This window comes from Macaca nemestrina, chromosome 18 (assembly GCF_043159975.1).
Source record: "Macaca nemestrina isolate mMacNem1 chromosome 18, mMacNem.hap1, whole genome shotgun sequence".
Classification (NCBI taxonomy): Eukaryota; Metazoa; Chordata; class Mammalia; order Primates; family Cercopithecidae; genus Macaca; species Macaca nemestrina.
The window spans coordinates 9578795-9598942 of record NC_092142.1 but is presented as its reverse complement, the minus strand read 5'-3'; the positions used below and the strand labels follow the sequence as shown (position 1 = coordinate 9598942).

The window sequence follows — 20148 nt, the reverse complement described above, 5'->3', positions numbered from 1 at the left end:
GTAATCCCAGCACTTTGAGAGGCTGAGGCAGGTGGATCACCTGAGGTCAGGAGTTTAAGACCAGCCTGGCCAACATGGTGAAACCCCATCTCTACTAAAAAATACAAAAATGAGTCGGGTGTGGTGGCGGGCGCTTGTAATCCCAGCTACTCAGGCGGCTGAGACAGAAGAATCACTTGAACCCGGGAGGCGGAGTGTGCAGTGAGCCAAGATCGCACCACTGCACTCCAGCCTGAGCGACAGAGCAAGACTCTGTCTCAAAAAGAAGAAAGAAAGAAATGGGAATGACGCGATTGCCAATTAGCAGGGGATTGGTTAGAAGGAACGAGGTGGATATGTGCTTGTTTCAGAAGACCTTAAAGACAACTGCGCAGTGATAACACAAAGTAACCAAGCCACACAGAAAGCACAGTGACATTTATGTTTAAAACTATGCCATCCTATCTATTTATATGTATCGACATGGATATGTCTGTATCCCTATCTACATACATATATCTATGTCTATCTTGGTCTATGTCTTGAATTCTGTATCTACACACCTGTCTGTATCTATATCTACTCTATATCCATAGTAGAGCTATCTATCTATATCCATCTACGATCTATTATCTGTCTATAGCTACATCCATATTTACATAAAAGTCTGAAAAAGCAAATGTCACCAAGAGACAAAATGAAGGTTATCAAAAGACAACTTTTGGTCAGGCGCAGTGGCTCACGCCTGGAACCCCAACACTTTGGGAGGCCGAGGCAGGTGGATCACCTGACATCAAGAGTTTGAGACCAGCCTAACCAATATGGTGAAACCCCATCTCTACTAAAAACACAAAAATTAGCCAGGCATGGTGGTGGCACGTGCCTATAATCCCAGCTACTCGGGAGGCTGAGGCAGGAGAATCACTTGAACCCGGGAGGCAGAGGTTACAATGAGCGGAGATCGCGCCATTGACTCCAGCCTGGGCAAAAAGAGGGAAACTCTGTCTCCAAAAAAAAAAAAAGAAGAAAGAGAGAGAAAAAGAAGAAAGAGAGAGAAAAAGACAACTTTCACCTTTTTTTTTTTCTTTTTTGAGGCAAAGTCTCACTACGTTGCCCAAGCTGGTCTCAGGTACCTGAGCTCAAGGATTCTCCTGCTTCAGACCCCGCCGAAGTGCTGGGATTACAAGTGGGAGCCACAGGGCTCCACCAACTGTCACTTTTGACTCCAAATCTTTCCATGCCGAGTTATTCCGTACATGTGTATATTACCGATGGAATTTTCAAAAATCAGATGGCCCTGAGTCCCATCCTGCCAAGTCACTCTTCCTGCTCCGGAGGAGGACCCCTGCCATGATCACACGCAGGAATGTGTGGTGGGTGGCGGTGATCAATCTTGTCGGTGTCACAGGACGGACAGAAACAAGGGCATGTGAGCGGCCTGTAGAGGAGTCTGGGCAGTGCACACCATCCCTGAGGTCTGGCTGCCACATCCCAGGACCGGCTCTGTCCCCTGAAGGAAAACATCCGGCCTGGTGCACAGTGTGTCTCAGGCCTGCTCATGCTCCTGAAAGGGGCTAGGAAGTAGGGAACGGCTTCTGGGAGGGAGCTTTCATGTGTTTCTTGGAGCCCTGAGTGTGGGGGCAGGACAGCTGAGGAGGACCCGGCAGCAGCTGAGTCCAGGCTGGGCCAAAAAAACGCCACCACTGCATTGTCTTAGATGAGTCGAAACTCACAGTCCAGAAAGAAATAAGGATATCTCGGCTGGGCGCGGTGGCTCATGCCTCTAATTCCAGCACTTTGGGAGGCTAAGGCGGGTCGATCACCTGAGGTCAGAAATTCAAGACCAGCCTGACCAACATGGTGAAACCCTTCACTACTAAAAATACAAAAATTAGCTGGGCGTGGTGGCACATGTCTGTAATCCAAGCTACTTGGGAGGCTGAGGGCAGAAGAATCGCTTGAACCTGGGAGGCAGAGGTTGCAGTGAGCCGAGATCTCGGTTGCCACTGCACTCCAGCCTGGGCAACAAAAGCAAAACTCCGTCTCAAAAAATAAAGAAAGAAGGACGTCTCATCCTGAGAAGGTGGTGGCTTGCACCCATGATCCCAAAAGGGCTTGGACCCCAGAAACCTCTCTGAACTTAGACACAATCCTGGGAGAGGAGCAACCGGGGGACCCTGTAGACAAGAGCAACTGCACCAGCCCAGGGGCTGAGGGTTCAGCTCAAGCAAAAAGTGATCAGACCTGAAGTTTCCTTTCCTAGACACACACAAACACTGTATTAGTCAGTTCTCACACTGCTATAAAGAATACGACCTGGCCGGGCGCGGTGGCTCACGCCTGTAATCCCAGCACTTTGGGAGGCCGAGGCGGGTGGATCTCAAGGTCAGGAGATCGAGACCACGGTGAAACCCCGTCTCTACTAAAAATACAAAAAAAACTAGCCGGGCGCGGTTGTGGGCGCCTGTAGTCCCAGCTACTCGGGAGGCTGAGGCAGGAGAATGGCGTGAACCCGGGAGGCGGAGCTTGCAGTGAGCCGAGATCGCGCCACTGCACTCCAGCCTGGGCGACAGAGCAAGACTCCGTCTAAAAAAAAAAAAAAAAAAAGAATACGACCTGATAGTGGGTAATTATAAAGGAAGAGGTTTAATGGACTCACCGTTCCACAGGCTTTACAGGAAGCATGGCTAGGAGGCCTCAGGAAACGTGCAATCATGGTGGAAGATGTCAAGGAGGCAGGCGCCTTCTTCACGAGGCTGCAGCAGGAAGTGTGTGTGTCAGCGCAGGAGAAACTACCTACGTTTATAAAACCATCATATCTCGAGGGAATTCACTCACTATCATGAGAACAGCATGGAGGAAACCGCTCCCAAGATCCAATCACGTCCTTTCCTCGACCTGTGGGGATTACAGTTCAAGATGAGATTTGAGCCGGGCGCGGTGGCTCAAGCCTGTAATCCCAGCACTTTGGGAGGCCGAGACGGGCGGATCACGAGGTCAGAAGATCGAGACCATCCTGGCTAACACGGTGAAACCCCGTCTCTACTAAAAAATACAAAAAACTAGCCGGGCGAGGTGGCGGGCTGAGGCAGGAGAATGGCGTGACCCCGGGAGGCGGAGCTTGCACTGAGCTGAGATCCGGCCACTGCACTCCAGCCTGGGTGAGGGAGAGAGACTCCATCTCAAAAAAAAAAAAAAAAAAAAGAGATGAGATTTGAGTGAGGACACAGAGCCAAACCGTATCAAGCACATACACGCTCACACACAGGCATGCACACACAGGCATGCACACACATGCTCACACGCAGGCATGCACACACATACACACACACATACGCTTATGCATACCAGTGGTCAAGAGTAGCCAGAGCCTCTGTCCCAGAAGCAGACTGTGAGAGGGAAATTCAAGTGCCAGTTGCTTATGATCCCAAAAACACGGCTAGAAGAAAAGAAATGAGACGGGAAGGGCGGTTAGTACAGGATGTCCCTGTATTGTCAACGGACCACTCTCTAAGGACAGAGCGCCCTACCCGGAAGGCTGGGGAGCTGGAGTAGTTACCCAGCAACTCCCATCAGCCACTGATGGAGGACCAGTGCTAACCCCTCTGTTATAATAGTTTGCTAGGGCTGGCATAACAAAATACTGCAAATTGAGTGGCAGGTGTAGACAACAGTCATACACAATTCATTATGTCACAGTCCTGCAGAATGCAAGTCCAAGATCGAGGCTGAGAATCTGCACTGCACCTCTCTCCCAGCCTCTGGTCACTTGCCAGCCCCCACTGCTCATCAGCTTATAGATGCATCACCCCCATCTCTGCCTCCATCTTAAGGCGGCGTTCTCCCTGCATATGTGTGTCTCTCTCTGTGTCCCAATTTCCCTTTTATTTACTTATGTATTTTTTGAGATGGAGTCTTGCTGTTGTCGCCCAGGCTAGAGTGCAATGGCACAATCTTGGCTCACTGCAACCTCTGCCTCCTGGACTCAAGCGATTCTACTGCCTCATCCCTCCTGAGTAGCTGGGATTACAGGCACCCACCACCACACCCAGCTAATTTTTGTATTTTTAGTAGAGATCGCACCTGGCCCACATTTCCCTTGTTTTTGTTTTGTTTTGTTTTGTTTTGAGATGGAGTCTCGTTCTGTCACCCAGGCTGGAGTGCAGTGGCACAATCTCGGCTCACTGTAACCTCCCCCACCCAGGTTCAAGCAATTCTCCTGCCTCCGCCTCCCAAGTAGCTGGGACTACAGGCATACACCACCATGCCAGACTAATTTTTTGTATTTTTGGTAGAGACGGAGTTAAACCATGTTGGCAAGGCTGGTCTCGAACTCCTGACCTCAGGTGATCCACCCACCTCGGCCCCCCAAAGTGCTGGGATTACAGGCGTGAGCCACCACGCCCAGCCAGAATTTCCATTTTTATAAGGACATTGGGGTGGGGGGCCAGGCATAGTGGCTTATGCCTGTAATCCTAGAACTTTGGAAGGCCGAGGCAGGAGAATCGCTTGAGACCAGGTGTTCAAGACTCCCACTCTACAAAAAAAACATGCAAATAAAAAAGCCAGGCATGGTGACACGTCCCTGCAGTTCCAGCTACTTTAGGAGACTGAGGTGAGAATACTGCTTGAGCCCAGGAGTTCAAGGCTGTAGTGAGCTGAGATTGTACCATGGCATTCCAGCCTTGGCAACAGAATGAGACCCTGCCTCTAAAAAATAAAAAATCAATCAGCAAGACATTAGTCAAATTGGATGGGGACTTACCCTAGTGACCTTAACTCAACTTGATCATCTGCAAAGACCCTATTTCTTAATAAAGTCAAATTCACAGGTACACAAGTACAGGGGTTAGGACTGCCACAATTTTTTTTTTTTTTTTTTTTTTTTTTTTTTTTTTTGATTCAGAAGCTCACTATGTCACCCAGGCTGGGGTGCAGTGGTGAGATTTCAACTCACTGCAACCTCCACCTTCCGAGTTCAAGTGATTCTCCTGCCTCAGCCTCCCAAGCAGCTGGGATTACAGGCACGCACGACCACACCCAGCTAATTTTTGTATTTTCAGTAGAGATGGTGTTTCACCATGTTGCCCAGGCTGGCCTTGAACTCCTGACCTCAAGTGAACCACCCACCTTGGCTTCCCAAAGTGCTGGGATTACAGGCGTGAGCCACCGTGCCCAGCCAGGACTCCCACATTTTTGTGAGGTCACAGTTCAACCCAAAACGCCTCCCTCCCTAGCAGCTCCAGCAAAGAAAGCCCAGTGTGGAGCAGCACAGGCTCCCGGGTACTCGCAGATGGAAGGTCCTGGGATGGGACCAGGGGGACTCGGGCAGTAGACCAACGGCATCTGCTGTGGCCTCTAAGCCCACGAGTATATGAGTGTATTCTCCTGGCTACACTTCCAAGGCAGTGTAAACTGGGTTAAAGCTGAAAAGGCCATCCAACCTCAAGCATGACTAAAGGATTAAGAGTTGTATCTCAAAACCAAAAGCCAAGTGTGCGTTTGGGCCTCGGCTCCGGCCAGCTCAGCTGCCAAGAAGTTATCAGTGCAGATGAACTGCCTAATAACGGGAAGTGCCTCTTAATGGCCCTTCAAATCATTTCATTAAAAGTTGCCGTGATGTCTCCAGCTGAATCCGAGTCGCGCTGGGAAGGCCATTAGGTTAATCAAAATACGAGGACAGCTCACCATCTACTCTTAATTAACAAATTAGGTCCCACTGCCAACTCAGCAAAATGGAGAGCTGGCCTGTGACCCTTGGGGCAGTCGGAATGCTCAGAGCACCCTTCCATCACTGACTGCCAATCAATCAGAGCCTAATGCAGAACCTCGGCCTGGGGCAACAGGATTATCCTCACTGGAAGCGGATCGGAAGGGCTCCAAGATGGCACTTTTACCGGCAAAATCTCTGCCCCGCTCCCCTGTGTGTGTGTCTCTCATGCTAAAATGCAAGCTCCATAGGATGACAGGTTGCTCCTGTTGGCCTGGGACTGAGAAGCCGCCTGGGACACCGGACCAGCGTTGCTGAAGCCAGAATGGTCCCAGGCAAACCAGGACAGTCACCAACACTCTTGCTTCATGATGGGAGGGACTTGGTGTGCTTTCATTGTGTTTTTTCCCCCGGGGCTAAAACAGTGCCTGGCACACAGTGGACATCAAAGTATATTACTGAGATCAAAATATGAATGAGTAAATGAATTTCTTTCTTTCTTTTTTTTTTTTTTTCTTGAGACCCAATCTCACTCTGTCACCCAGGCTGGAGTGCAGTGGCACAATCTCCACTCACTGCAACCCCCACCCTTGGGTTCAAGCAATTCTTGAGCCTCAGCCACCCGAGTAGCTGGGATTACAGGCTCCTGCCACCAAGTCCGACTAATTTTTGTATTTTCAGTAGAGACGGGGTTTCACCATGCCAGCCAGGCTGGTTTCAAACTCCTGACCTCAAGTGATCCTTGGCCTGAGCCTCCCAAAGTGCTGGGATTACAGGCGTGAGCCACTGCACCCCATCTTTTTTTTTTTGAAACGAAGTCTTGCTCTTGTAGTCCAGGCTGAAGTGCAGTGCAGTGGCGCCATCATGGCTGACTGCAGCCTCCACCTCCCAGGCTCAAGGGATCCTCCCACCCCAGCCTCCCAAGTAGCTGGAACCACAGGTGTGCACCACGTCCAGCTAATTTTTTATAATTTTTGTAGTCTCACTATGTTGTCCAGGCTGGTCTCAAACTCCTGGGCTCAAGTGATGCTCCCGAGTCAGCCTCCCAAAGTGTTGGGATAAAAGGCATGGGCCACCACACCCCACCATGAATAAATGAGTCAATCTCCCCTCTGCCTAATCCCACAAGGTAACCAATTCCAACAGCCTGGAGTATAGTCTTCCATGTTTTTCCTTATGCCCACAAAAACACACACAAATAAGCATACCATACACATAATATGGAACCTCTTGCCACCTCTGACAAAAAAGGAATCATGATACAGACATGATTCAGCAATTTACTTTTTCACTTAACACTGGGCAGTCCGTCTCTCTCCAGATCCCTGCACATAGGTCTGCCGAATTCCTTTTCATGGGGCGTGCTTTGCATAACACTGCATGTGCCATAATTTATTCTATTATTTACCTATTGATAAAGTCGTCTTTCCAACTTTTTCCAAGGAAAACAACACAGTAATATCTTTGCACACATATCTTCACATGCCGGTGATTGTGTTTCTATCAGGATAGATAGGATAGATTCGTAAAAGTCAAGAGGACTTTGGGCTTTTTTTTTTTTTTTTTTTTTTTTTTTTTTTGAGACTGAGTCTCGCTCTGTCACCCAGGCTGGAGTGCAGTGGCCTGATCTTGGCTCACTGCAACCTCCGCCTCTCAGGCTCAAGCGATTCTCCTGCCTCAGCCTCCCAAATAACCAGGACTATAGGTGCCTGCCACCACACCTGGCTAATTTTTGTATTTTTAGTAGAGACAGGGTTTCACCATGTTGACCAGGCTGGTCTTGAACTCCTGACCTCAGGGGATCTCCCCACCTCGGCCTCCCAAATTGCTGGGATTAGCGACGTGAGCCACCGCACCCAGGCAGGCATGTTTAATTTAAATAGACATCAGGACTCACCTGAGTTAGGACAAGGCAAAGAAAGGTCACCCCAGTCCAGCAGGACTGTAAGGTAAGAAATCCAGGGCCGGGCGCAGTGGCTCACACCTGTAATCCCAGCACTTTGGGAGGCCGAGGTAGGTGGATCACCTGAGGTCAGGAGTGCAAAACCAGCCTGACCAGTGTGGTGAAACCCCGTCTCTACTAAACACAAACAAATTAGCCAGGTGTGGTGGCACATGCCTGTAATCCCAGCTACTTGGGAGGCTGAAGCAGGAGAATTGCTTGAACCCGGGAGGCAAGGTTGCAGTGAGCCAAGACTGTGCCACTGTACTCCAACCTGGGCAACAAGAACGAAACTTCGTCTAAAAAAAAAGAAAAGAAAAGAAATCCAGCAGTTAGGGCCGGGTGTGTTGGCTCATGCCTGTAATACCAGCACTTTGGGAGGCCAGGGAAGGCGGGTCACCTGAGGTTAGGAGTTCAAGACCAGCCTGACCAATATGGTGAAACACCGACTCTACCAAAACTACAGAAATTAGCCAGGTGTGGTGGCACGTGCCTGTAGTACCAACTACTCGGGAGGCTGAGGCAAGAGAATCACTTGAACCCAGGAAGCAGAGGTTGCAGTGAGCAGAGACGGTGCCACTGCACTCCAGCCTGGGTGACAGAGTAAGTATTCTGTCTCAAAAAGAAAAAGAAAAAAATCCAGCAATTATTCATCTCAGACATTCACTTCCCAGCTCTCCCCCAGGGCTGTGGTATAAACAAGGAATTGATTGCTTCTTGGGGATGCAGAGAAAAATATGATGTGGTCTCTGCTCTAGAAACCCCACAGTTCCACAGCAGAGAGCAGGGAAGGGGAACTTTCATGTGCTAAACACTCACTAGGTCCCAGGCATTGTTCTAGATGCTTCCATGCATGGGACACTGAAATACTTTCCTCATTCCATCGTTAAACAATTTATTAATAAATAAATCTGCAAGGGAGGAAAGATTATCGTGGTCCCCAGAGAGGGACACTAAGCATCATGGAGCGGCCCACATTCATCACCATCCACGACCACATAGGCAGCCGTAGGGGCAGTCAGGCAGCCTCGCCTCTCGGCTTCCTTTGAGGTTTTAGAGGCTAAGAGGGTGTCATTTGTGGGTCCTCAGTGCCCTGGCCTAGATCCATGTGACCATTTTCTTTCTTTCTTTCTTTCTTTCTTTCTTTCTTTCTTTCTTTCTTTCTTTCTTTCTTTTTAAGACAGAGTCTCACTCTGTTGCTCAGGCTGGAGTGCAGTGGCATGATCTCGGCTCACTGCAACCTCTGCTTCCCGGGTTCAAGCGATTCTCCGGCCTCAGCCTCCCAAGTAGCGGGGATTACAGGCGTGCACCACCATGCTTGGCTAATCTCTGCATTTTTAGTACAAATGGGGTTCTGCCATGTTGGCCAGGCTGGTCTCGAACTGCTGATCTCAGATGATCCACCCGCCTCGGCCTCCCTAAGTGCTAGGATTACAGGTGTGAGCCACCGCGACCGGCCCACGTGACCATTTTCTTTCTGCCTGGTATTTGTCAATGTGCTTAATGAGCCTGCCTGGAATTAATGAATGCCCTGGCTTGCCCCCGCCCCCATGAATCCCTCTATAAACACATATGTACTGACCAAAAAGAGGGATAAATAGAACACACTGAAACGCTAGGGTGGCAGCTACCTGCAGCACTGGCTGAATTTTCATTTTCTTCCATCTCCTGAGACAGAAAGGAAGCCACCCCCTTTCTGAGAATATGAGCCCCCGGCTGACTCCAGGCGGCTCATCCCCCTACCTTCCTCTGCAAAAACGAACAGGGATTTAAGCAGCAGAAAAGACACTCGGAGGTCATCTGGGCCATCTCCCAGCATCTCGTCTCCTGTCTGGGCAGCAGCTGGCGAGGCTGCCCGGGTCCTGAGACTCCCCGAGGACGGCGATCCCCTGCTGCCCCCTGCTGACTGAGTTGGGAATGGCTGAGAAGCGAACGCAGTTGGGAATGCAGGAACTTCAAGGTCTCTGGTCTCTCTGACTCCTAGTCTCCCCAACTCCTCTTGTTAGATGCAAGTTCCCCTGGAAGATGAGCCAGCCTTTCCAAAACTACCTTCAGTATCTGCACTCTGCCTGCCCATTCACATTCATATTCTCCACTAATTCCCACAATTGTATCTCTGAGAGAGACCTTCAGTATCCCGGTCATTCACCAAATGTTCCCTGGGTACAGCAAGGAGTCCGGCTGTGTGTGAGTCCAGGAGTCCAAGACCAGCCTGGGCAACATAGCAAGACCCCACCTCCACAAAAAATGAAAAAAATAGCCAGGTGTGATGGCACTCAACTGTAGACACTACTATGGAGGCCAAGGAGGGAGGATCGCTTCAACATGGGAGGTGGAGGCTGCAGTGAGCTGTGATGGTGCCACCGGTACTCCAGCCTGGGCCACAGAGCAAGACCTTGTCTCCCCACCAAAAAAGGAATAATATTCTGTAACATGTGAAAATTATACAAAATCCAACTCTCAATGTCCATGTATAAAGTGTGTTTTTGTTTTTACTTTTTTGTAGAGACAGGATCTCATTCTGTTGCCCAGGCTGGTCTCAAACTCCTGGCCTCAAAGGATCCTGCCACCTAGGCCTCCCAAAGTGTTGGGATTACAGGTGTGAGCCACCATACCTGACCCACATAAAAAGTGTTATTGGAATACAGCCACATTCATCACAGACATATCATCTACAGCTGCTTTCTAGATACAACAGCAGAGTTGAGTCATTCTGACAAAGACTGGAAGGCGCACAAAATGAAAGATATTCACTCTCCCTTTACAGAAGTATGCTGATCCCTGGTCTACTAAAAGAAAAAGGAGACTTCAGAGACAACTGGAGGCTGGGCATGGTGGCTCACACTTGTAATTCCAACACTTTGGGAGGCTGAGGCAGGTGGATCACCTGAGGTCAGGAGTTCAAGACTAGCCTGACTAACATGGAGAAACCCCATCTCTACTAAAAATACAAAATTAGCCAGGCATGGTGGTGCATGCCTATAATCCCAGGCACCCGGGAGGCTGAGGCAGGAGAATCGCTTGAACCCAGGAGGCGGAGGTTGCTGTAAGATGAGATGGCACCATTGCACTCCAGCCTGGGCAACAAGAGCGAAACCCTATCACAAAAAAAAAATGTAAAAAAAAAAAAAAACAGACAACTGGGCTGTGTGTGGTGGTGCATGCCTGTGGTCCCAGCTACTCAGGAGGCTGAGGCAGGAGAATTGCTTGAGCCCAGCAGTTTAAGATCAGCCTGACAACAAAGCAAGACCCTGTCTCTACAAAAAAAGGAATTTTTTTTTTTCTATTAGCCAGGCATGATGTCGTGCACCTAGAGTCTCAGCTACTTGAGAGGCTGAGGCAGGAGGATTGATTGAGCCCAGGAATTAGAGGCTACAGTGAGCTATGATTGCACCACTCCAGCCTGGGCAACAGAGCAAGACCCTGTCTCTTACAAAAAAGAAAAAGAGGCTGGGCACCATACCTGTAATCCCTGTACTTTGGGAGGCTGAGGCTGGAAGATCACTTGAGCTCAGGAGTTTGAGACCAGCTGGGGCAACATGGTGAAATCCATCTCTACCACCAGTACAAAAATTAGCCAGGTATGGTGGCACACACCTGTGGTCTCAGATACTCCAGAAGCTGAGATAGGAGGACCACTTGAGCCTGAGAGGTCAAGGCTGCAGTGAGCTGTGATAGCACCACTGTACTCCAGCCTGGGTGAGAGAGCAAGACAGGAAAGAAAGAAAGAAAAGAAAAGAAAAGAAAGAAAGAGAGAAAGAGAGAAAGAGAGAAAGAGAGAGAGAGAGAGAGGAAGAGAGGAAGAGAGGAAGAGAGGGAGAAAGAGAGAGAGAGAGAGACTGGGCATGGTGGCTCAAGCCTGTAATCCTAGCATTTTGGGAGGCTGAGGGGGGTGGATCACCTGAGGTCAGAAGTCCGAAGCCAGCCTGGCCAACATGGCAAAACCCCGTCTCTACTAAAAATACACAAAAAGTAGCTGTGCGTGGTGGCAGCCACCTATAATCCCAGCTACTCGGGAGGCTGAGGCAGGAGAATCACTTGAACCCAGGGGGCAGAGGTTGCAGTGAGCCAAGCTTGCGCCACTTCACTCCAGCCTGGGTGAAAGAGCAAAACTCTGTCTCAAACAAAGAAAAAAAGAAAGAAAGAAAAAATAATAAAGAACCGGCTTTAGCTGAGCAACTATAAGACAACTTCTATGAAAGGTGCTTTGCACACACAACCTTGCTAATCCCCTAGGTGCCCTTATTACCCACAAGTTACAGGTGAGAAGATAGAAGGTCAAGGCCACAGAGCCAAGAAGTAGCAGGGTTGAGGTCAAACTCAAGTCTGTCTAACTCCAAAACTCATGTTTATTCGATTACCCGAAGCCGCCTCCCTGCTCAAAATCTTAGTGTGTTTCCATTTTACAGATGGTTCACCTACGGCTAATGGAGGTCAGTTGACTTGCCCAAGGCGCTCAGCTGGTGAATGAGGGAGGACGGACTTGAACTCCGGTATCTGACTGCAAATCCCGTGTTGTATCCTAGACCGTTTCTTCCAACATTGATTGGGAATCAATCCCTCAGACTGATTCTCTCTGTAACAATAAAAGCCTGAAACATAATCATGATACCACAAGGGAAGGAAGGCTGTACTCAATGAAGTGAGGTGACAGGCTTCACATGTTCCTGCGGGGATTACTCCTGCCAGCCCCAGACTGACGGTTCTTCTGCAAAATTGGTATAAAACTCTGCTACAGTGGGTTTAAACTGTCCTCTGTGGAACACACAGGGACTGAAGGAGGTGAGGGGAGAATAGAATAAGGATGTCAACTTGTGAAGCCACGCAGCCCCTCCCACCACTTCAATCCATCGGAACAAGCCTGCTTTCATCTGTTCCATTCATGGACCTGTCAGATAAGGTTTCATTGGGAAAGAAGGTTGCATGGGGCCGGGTGCGGTGGCTCATGCCTGTAATCCCAGCACTTTGGGAGGCTGAGGCAGGCAGATCACCTGAGGTCAGGAGTTCAAGAGCAGCCAGGCCAACATGGTGAAACCCCGTCTCTAAAAAATACAAAGATTAGCCAGCCATGATGTCAGGTGCCTGTAATCCCAGCTACTCGGGAGGCTGAGGGAGGAGATTATCTTGAACCCAGGAGGCGGAGGTTGCAGTAAGCTGAGATTGCACCATTCCACTCCAGCCTGGGTGGCAGAGCAAGTCTCAAAAAAAAAAAGGGGGGGGCTCCATGGCTTAAGAAATAAAATTTGTAAATGATCACTTGAATGGGTGCTAAGACATTCCTAGCTGGCCCCATGAATCCCAGGGGCAGAGTGGGACCATCTATTGGTTTGTTATTTCGTGTGTTTTTGTTGTTGTTTTGTTTTCTTTTGTTTGAGACAGGGTCTCGCTATTGTCGCCCAGACTGGAGTGCAGTGGCATGATCATACCTCACTGCAGCCTCAAACTCCTGGGCTCAAGCCATCCTCCCACCTTGACTTCCTAAAGCACTGGGATTACAGGCATGAGCCACTGCACCCGGCCTGTCTATTGCTTTGCTTATGATGTCACAAAAGACCACAGACTGGGTGGCTTAAACAACAGACATTTATTTTCTGGCAATCCTGAAGGCTAGAAGACCAAGCTCAACGTGTCAGCAGGACTGGTTTCTTCTGAGGCCTCTCTCCTTGGCTTGTAGATGGCCACCTTCTCCCTGTGTCTTCACACATCTTCCCCCTGTGGATCTTAATCACCTCTTCTTCCTCTTCTTTTCTTTTTTTTTTTCTTTGAGACAGAGTCTCACTCTGTCACCCAGGCTGGAGTACAGTTGTGGCACGATCTGGGCTCACTGCAACCTCTGCCTCCCAGGTTCAAGCAATTCTCCTGCCTCAGACTCCTGAGTAACTGGGATTACAGGCACCCGCCACCACACCCGGCTAATTTTTATATTTTTAGTAGAGACCGGGTTTCACCATGTTGGTCAGGCTGATCTTGAACTCCTGACCTCAGGTGATCCACCCACCTCAGCCTCCCAAAAGTGCTGGGATTACAGGCGTGAGCCATCGCACCCGGCCAATCACCTCTTCTTCTAAGGACACCAATCCTATTGGATTAGGGCCCACCCAATTAGAGTGGTTAATGGAATCATCTCTCTCAAAACCCTGTCTCAAATACAATCCCACGCTGAGGTGCAGCGGGTCAGGACTTCAACATGAGAATTTGCCGGGCGTACGCAATGCATTTCATAATAGAGTTTGTTAGGGCAAGCAATGTCACCTCTCCCACGGGGTTCATCTGAAGGAAGTGGGGACGTGCCAGCGGGAGAAACAGGTGTGGAGCTCACTGAGAGGGGAGGCTGCTAACAGCTGGGGCAGGACAGCGTAGCTGTGACGGATCCCTCCAGTCTGTCAGGCACCCAGACCCTGTGAACAGGATTTATTGCTGCAGTCACTGGGGTAATTGGAGAGAAACAGGGCTGTCAGGTACAGGTCCCAAGGACAGTATTTCAGCAGCGACCCCCCCCCCCAACCATGCCGCCATGTACTCTATGAGTCATCACTCCTGCACCCCCAAGCCCCTGCCCTGAGCTGTGTGGAGGTGAATATTTGTCTTGAGAAAGGGCTATTCAAGGTTGAGTGTCTGCAGAGCCTACCCCGGTCACCCTCTCCAGGGGAATGCGCCTGTCCTGCGGGGAATCGGGCAGTAGCTCAGCGGTCCTCAGCCTTTCCTGCACAATACAACCACCTGCAGAGATGTTGAAGTCCCGGGGCCTGAGCCCCACCCCCGGCGGTTCCGATGTAAGGCTTCTGGGTGTGCGGTTGAAAACCACCGCAGTATCTAACGCGGCACTTCTCCCACGACCCCAAATGCAGATCTGAGCGGAGAGCTACCCACTCTTGGAGAATGTTCCCGGCATCGCATCCTGCCCAGCTGTCTCTGAGCTCATCGCACCCCCTCCTCCTGCCTCACAAGCAGAAGCCACAGAAAAAATTGTCTCCAGCTCCCTCGCCGGGTTTGCATCCTAGCCCTGGGCCCTTCACCCGCACCCGTCCGCCGCTTCCTTTTTATCCCCTCTCCGGATGGACCGCCACGTCCCCGCCCTCTGGTTCTGCGCACCATTCGGTTTAGACGGTCCCCTGGCTACCCTGCCCTCGTGCTCTGGACGGTGTCTCATCCGGCCCTTTGCCTGCAGAGGGTTACCAAGAGGTTTTGGGATGAGAGTAGGGATGGGTGTGCGCATGTACCAAAATTCATGTTCACCTAGAACCTCAGAATAGGCCCTTATTCAAAAAGAGTCTTTGCAGATGTCTTTAGTTACGTTTAATAAGGTCATACAGGATTAGGGTAAGCCGTCACTGCAATGAACTCTAAGAAGAGAGAAATGTGGACAGGGACACACAAGAGCACCACGTGACAATGGAGGCAGAGATTGGAGTGATGCAGCCACAAGTGGAGGAGCGCCCAGGGTTGCTGGGGGCCCCAGAGTCTAGGACAGAGTCAGGGCCACCAGAAGGAACTAGCCCTGTGGTCCTACTGATGCAGGCACCCAGGCTGTGATCATTTCTTATGGCGGACTCAGAAAGCTCAGACAGGGCCCAGGAGTGGGGTGCAGTGAGAGGAGGACCCCAAAGACACCAAACAAAGCCAACAACAAACAACCAAGGGGTAGTAAACAAACCTGGGAAACTGGCCATCAGGGGGTCAAGTGAGAGATACTAGGAACACTCACTCATACACACCCAAATACACATGCACACACACAAATACACACACACACATATAAACACACACATACATATACACACACACATACATGTACACACAAAAATACATATACACACATACACACATATACATACAAATACACACACACAAATACAAATACACAAACACAAATACACACACACAAATACACATACACACATACACACATATACGTACAAATACACACAAATACACATAGACACACAAATACACATATACATACACATACACACACAAATACAAATACACAAACACACATACACACATATACATACAAATACACACACAAATACACATATACACAAATACATATAAACACACATACACATATACATACACACAAATACATACACACATATGCACACATACATACACGCACATACACACACAAATACACATACAAAAAACACACATACACACACATAAATACATACACACAAATACACATACATACACAAATACACACACACACATGTGCACACGCACAATTCAAGCATGGGGTGCCCTAGAAGGACTTAGGAGTGGGAAGATTTGCACTGGAGACGGAGATATTGCTCATTTAACCTTTGTGAGCTCCTCACCCACCCCGAAATGGGGTGCAAGCATCCAGCCCCCGGGTGTGCTGAGGATAGAAGGAAACCCAGCACAGATCTGATTCTAGCTCACAGCAAGGGCGCAGTGGGGCTCCCTGGTAGGGGTGAGCAGACGGAGGCGGGGCCAGGCAGGAAGGACTCTGCTAGGATTTCATCCGGTATTATCCAGGGCAGAGCTAAAACTCCAAACTTCTACTTCCAGCGCCACCCCCCCCATCTTTAAATGCCTGGCTATTCCAATACTCTCTGTAACGTGTGGACGTTTCGTCGGTGGAATTTACTTTGAGGATTTTAATAAAAAGGGGATCTGACGGGCGCTTCTGCCGATATCCCCCAAGCAGAAGACTGAGAGCCGTGTGGGCTACTCTTTCTTCTCAGCAAATTACATCGAAAAACAGCAGCGGGCTCAACTGTCGAAAATTCCACATTCTTGTCCTCTTGGAGAAGGGTCTTTTTAGAGGGGACACGCTAATTTATGCTTGAATGAAGACTACACACAAGATTAGAAATGCAGAAAGTTCTAAATAGGCAGCATGGGCCCATGTTAATCATAATATAGACATGAATTCTGTAGCAACTGCCCATTCTGCATGGTGCGCATCAATGCTAGTCCTCCCCAAACCTAGCGGGGTAGTGGGATAGACCGCCTGGTGCAGGCAAGAAGGAGCCACACTGTCTATAAAGAGGGTAAAGACCGGAAATGGTAGCTCATGCCTGTAATCTCAGCACTCTGGCAGGCTGAGGCAGGAGGACTGATTCAGCCCAGGAGTTTGAGATCAGCCTGGGCAACACGGCAAGACCCCATCTGTCCAAAAAAAAAAAAAAGCTAGGCATGGTGGCATGTGCCTGTGGTCCCAGCTACTTGGGAGGCTGAGGTGGGAGGATCACTTGAGCCCAGGAGTTAGAGGCTGCCATGAGCTATGATCACGCCACTGCACTCCAGCCTAGGTGGCACAGCAGACTCTAAAAAGAAAAAAGAACTTAAAAAACAAGAATGAAGCCAAGCACGAGCTGGTCTGTTTTTTAATGTCAATATGAGCCATGCAATACTCTACCCCCAAACAATCTTTCCCTGGTCTAAGCTCTAAAGAGGTGCTGTGCTTCCTGTTGGGGGCTAATGATATACACATGCCCTTCAGATTAGCACATGGCCGTTTCTTCTCCTTTAGTACACACTGTGGCCCGGGTCAGTGGCTCACCTCTGTAATCCCAGCCTGGGAGATGGAGGCTGGAGGATTACTGGAACCCAGGATGTGGAGACCAGCCTGGCGAACATGGTGAGACCCCATCTCTACAAAAAATAAAACAAATTAGCCAGGCGTGGAGGCACGTTCCTGTAATCCTAGCTACTTGGAAGGCTGAGGTAGGAGACTCGCTTGAACCCGGGAAGCAGAGGTTGCAGTGGGCTGAGATGGTGCCATTGCACTCCAGTCTCTGGAGTGTGTGAACTAAAATCTGCACTCACCAGACAAAAATGGCACGCCTCCCAGGTCCCGCTGCCACACTGTTCTAAACTGTACACACGTATACAAACTCCAGGTTTTTCCTTGCAGACAGGATGTCAGAATGAAAGCCACGGAAGTTCCAGTTCTTTGCCATTGGGCTCTCCTTGTTTACACTGCATCTACTGTTGGACCTCAGGGATATAATGTGATGCAGGTAGTCGGAGCCCTGAGGAGACAAAACAGCAACAATCTCCACCGGCTGGAAACCTACTCACAAAACAAAGGCACGTAGCTGTGTGCCTGGGGCTTCTCATAGTTAACTTCTCTGTAGAAGACAATGATTTTTTTTTTTTTTTTTTTTTGCTTGTTTCAGGTTTTTGTTTTTTGTGTGTTTTTGTTTGTTTGTTTGTTTTGAGACAGTGTCACCCTCTGTGGCCACTGCACCCAGCCTCAAATAACTTTTTTTTTTAATTTTTTTTCTAATTTTTGTCCAGGCGCTGTGGCTCATGCCTGTAATCCCAGCACCTTGGCAAGCTGAGGCAGGTGGATCACTTGAGGTCAGGAGTTCGAGACCAGCCTGGCCAACATGGTGAAACCCCCGTCTCTACTAAAAATACAAAAATTAGACAGGCATGGTGGTGGACAATGTAATCCCAGCTACTCAGGAGGCTGAGGCAGGAGAGTCGCTTGAACCCAGGAGGCAGATGTTGCAGTGAGCTGAGATCACAGCACTGCACTCCAGCCTGGGCAACAGGGCGACACTCTGTCTGGAAAAACAAAAAATAAAAAATAAATTCTAATTGTTTTCTGCTATCTAATTACAGATTATCCAATAACATCTCAAACTGGGTGTGGTGGTGCATGTCTGTAGTCCCAGTTACTCAGGAGGCTGAGATGGAAGGATTGCTTGAGCCCAGGAGATCAAGGCTGCAGTGAGCTGAGATTGTGCCCCTGAACCCCAGCCTGGGTGACAGAGTAAAAGCCTGTCTCAAGAAAAAAGAGAGAAATTGAAATATCTTCTCTTTCCATTGTTAATCATTTGTTTTAAAGCCAAAGAACAATAAAATAGTTATTTTTACTATTATGTGACTACTACAGAAGATAATTTTGTCATATAGGAGAGGTTAATGTAATTAACGCCACTGATTTGTACACTTGAAAATGGCCAGAATGGTGAATCTAATGTTATATGTATTTTGCCACAAATGTTTTAATAAATAACGAAATATGCCCCAAAAAAGTACACTTTAAATGAGTGAATTGTACATTATGGAAATTATATGTTTTTTAAAAAGAAGAGGAAGTGTTTAAAAATTATCCCGGGCCGGGCGCTGTGGCTCACGCCTGTAATCCCAGCACTTTGGAAGGCGGAGGAGGGCGGATCACGAGGTCAAGAGATCAAGACCATCCTGGCCAACCTGTTGAAACCCCATCTCTACTAAAAATACAAAAATTAGCTGGGCGAGGCGGTGTGCGCCTATAGTCCCAGCTACTCAGGAGGCTGTGGCAGGGGAATCTCTTGAAACCGGGAGGTGGAGGCTGCAGTGAGCTGAGATCATGCCACTGCACTCCAGCCTGGGCGACAAAGTGAGCCTCCGTCTGAAAAAAGAATTAAAATTAAAATTAAAAAAAAAAACGAAAGAAAGATCCCGGCTGGGTGCGGTAGCTCATGCCTGCCTGTAATCCCAGTACTTTGGGAGGCCAAGGCAGGTGGATCATGAGGTCAAGAGATCGAGACCATCCTGGCCAACATGGTGAAACCCCATCTCTACCAAAAATACAAAAACTAGCTGGGCGTGGTGGTGTGCAGCTCCTTGGGAGGCTGAGGCAGGAGAATCGCTGGAACCCAGTAGGCACAGGTTGCAGTGAGCCGAGATCACGCCAATGCACTCCAGCCTGGGTGACAGAGCAAGACTCCATGTCAAAAAAAAAAAAAAAAAAAAAAAGGAGGTCCCATCTGGGTGCCATATAAGCTATAAAGGCCACCGAGTGGTGTAGCCCTAATTTTGTAGAAAATGGAGGCTCTAAGAGGGGAAGTAACTTGTTCAAGCTCACACTGCTGGTAAGTGGCAGAATCTGGATTCTAATCAGGTCTGTCTGTCTCTCCACATTAATGTGAGATCCTGTTATGGTTTGAATATTTGTCCCCTCCAAAATTCGTGTTGAAATTTAATCCTCAATGTGGCAGTATTGAGAGGTGGGGCCTTTAAGACGTCACTGGGTCATGACGGCTCTGGATTAATCCATCCAAGGATGCATGGGTTATCACGGGAGTGGGCCTGGGTGACTTTTTTTTTCTTTCTTTCTTTCTTTCCAAGACAGAGTCTCACTCTGTCACCCAGGCTGGAGTGCAGAGGCATGATCTCGGATTACTGCAACCTCTGTCTCCCGGGTTCAAGCAATTTTCCTGCCTCAGCCTCCTGAGTGTCTGGGATTACAGGTGCTCACCACCACACCTGGCTAATTTTGTATTTTTAGTAGAGACGGGTTTCACCATGTTGGCCAGGCTGGCCTTGAACTCCTAGCCTCAAGGGATCTTCCTGTCTTGGCCTCCCAAAGTGCTGGGATTACAGGCGCGAGCCACTGTGCCCAGCTGGGCCTGGTGGTTTTATAGGAAGAGGAAGAGAGACCTGAGCTAGCACACTCATGTCCCTCCCCATGTGATGCCCTGGGCCACCTCAGGCCTCTGCAGAGAGACGCCACCAGCAAGAAGGCCCTCACCATATGTGGCTCCCTGAT

General features: G+C 49.2%; 1 long non-coding RNA gene across 3 annotated transcripts in view; it reads right to left on the bottom strand.

Annotated features, from left to right (window-relative positions):
- LOC105467792 (uncharacterized) overlaps nt 1-3590 on the bottom strand; it is a 35634-nt gene extending 32044 nt beyond the window's left edge. The window contains exons 1-3 of one of the 3 annotated variants that reach the window (XR_011616105.1): nt 3328-3590; nt 2818-2877; nt 2639-2735 (exon numbers count right to left, since the gene is read on the bottom strand). This is a non-coding gene — a long non-coding RNA (uncharacterized lncRNA). Of the gene's footprint in view, nt 1-2638; nt 3221-3327 lie in introns of those variants that run through there. The other 2 variants (XR_011616103.1, XR_011616104.1) reach the window with 2 other exon arrangements.
- Between the last annotated feature and the right edge of the window lie 16558 nt (nt 3591-20148).